Raw genomic sequence first — 1,568 nt, 5'->3', positions numbered from 1 at the left:
GAGGGGCGGCCGGGCGGGCGCGCTGCATGCCGGGACCTGTCAGCGGCCGCTCCGGTGTGCTGCGCTCGCGGGCTCTTCCGGCTCGAGCCGCGCAGGTAACCGTCGCCGCCGGCCCGGGGGTCATTCTCCTCCCCCTCAGTTAAGCGGCTTTCGCAGCGGGCTGGGGCGGCCGGCGCTGTCCACTGGGGCGGCCTTCAAAGCTGCGGTCCTCCCCCGGGCCCCGGGGTGCGCCCCCCCGGAAAGGGGCCGTGCGGGGACGAGGGAGGCAGGAGGAGACGCTCAGAGAGGCGCAGGCTCGTGCCCGCCGGGAGGACCCTCAAGCCCTGTGCAGAGAGGCGGACGCTGCCCTGTAGCTGGCTCGTCTGAGCTGCAGTGCCCCACAAAGTCAGGGCAGGCTGCCTCGAGCCCAGGCCTGTTTGTTGTGCCGCTGGGCGTGGGTACAGTAACACTGTAACCCCGCTTAAGAAGACATAATGATTGATTGCTTGGGACAAATAAGAGGAAACTGGGTGAAGGAGTGAGGGTCTGGGACTTACAGTGGGTGCACCCCCTACCCCTTGGCCCTCAGTGTTTCCAGGGCAGAGGAGGTGCCTGAGTCCCACCAGGTTAAGAACCTCTGCCTTCAAATGTGGTGTTGGGCTCCTTGAAGCCGCCTCCACCATGTACTGGGGTTTTGTGGATCATCCAGTATCAGGAGCTGACTGGGTGCTGTTATTTTACTGTGGATTGGGAATGCACTTCACTGGGGCCACTGGAAAATGAGACTTGAGGAAAGATTTGTAGCCTTCATTTGCTGAATATCCTGGGTATTTGACGTACTTGTGTTTTGTTTTGTTTTTATTTCTGTTGGGCCAGCAGATGCATAAAAACCCTACAAGAGTGCGTCTAGTCCGCATCTTTTCTCTGGGCCTGTCAGGTTACAAATTTAATCTGTGATATTGTTATAATGGGAGTTGGCTCCAGCTTACTTTGTCCATATTTATACTAGAAGTGCTTTATCAGCATATGAATACTTGTATATTAAACACCTATGTTAGGCCCTCCTAGTAACATTATTATGTGTGTAACAAGCTACACTGTTAGAGCAGTTTTGCAGGTATAACTGCATCAGAACTAGGGTTTCTTCTGGGGTGCTTGTGTCTGTCAGTGATCACATCTCTTTACATGGTCACAGATATTTTTTGACTTGAGTCATTAGTGTAGGTCTGGCTTTATTTTCAGGCTGTTCTTGCTTAGCTGAAAGATTCTGTGTATTGAGCAAAACTGATGATTAGTCTTCTGTCATCTTCCCTCTGATAGGGCAGTCTGGGTCTTAGAAGGGCAGGGAGAAGATAAAACTCCAGCAGAGACGAGGAAGAAGAGGAATGCCAGAAAACAAATTCCAAAAATGGCTGTGCTGTGTCAGACATAAAGAAGAAACAGGGGTAGAAATACCAGGTGAAGGGAACGTGGAAGGGAAAAATAGAATTAAATTGCTTTAATATTCAAGTTGAGATTGTTTGAGTTCATTGGCCTACCAAATTAATAGCGTCAGTCAGACTAGCAATGGAAGGAAACTCAGAAATAAA

At 51.4% G+C, this 1,568-nt stretch overlaps 1 protein-coding gene across 6 annotated transcripts in view; it reads left to right on the top strand.

Moving 5' to 3' along the window:
- The first annotated feature begins 29 nt into the window (after positions 1 to 29).
- The window catches only part of DOPEY1 (dopey family member 1), a 165,817-nt gene continuing 164,278 nt past the window's right edge, over positions 30 to 1,568 (top strand). For all 6 annotated transcript variants that reach the window (XM_019520432.1, XM_019520429.1, XM_019520430.1 and 3 more), the window contains exon 1: positions 30 to 95. The gene's annotated coding sequence lies outside the window, so the exon portion shown is untranslated. The remainder of the gene's footprint in view (positions 96 to 1,568) is intronic.

This window comes from Gavialis gangeticus, unplaced genomic scaffold (assembly GCF_001723915.1).
Source record: "Gavialis gangeticus isolate Ggan-Ray unplaced genomic scaffold, GavGan_comp1, whole genome shotgun sequence".
Lineage (NCBI taxonomy): Eukaryota > Metazoa > Chordata > Crocodylia > Gavialidae > Gavialis > Gavialis gangeticus.
The sequence above is the reverse complement of the archived record's forward strand: the minus strand, read 5'-3'. Positions and strand labels throughout refer to the sequence as shown.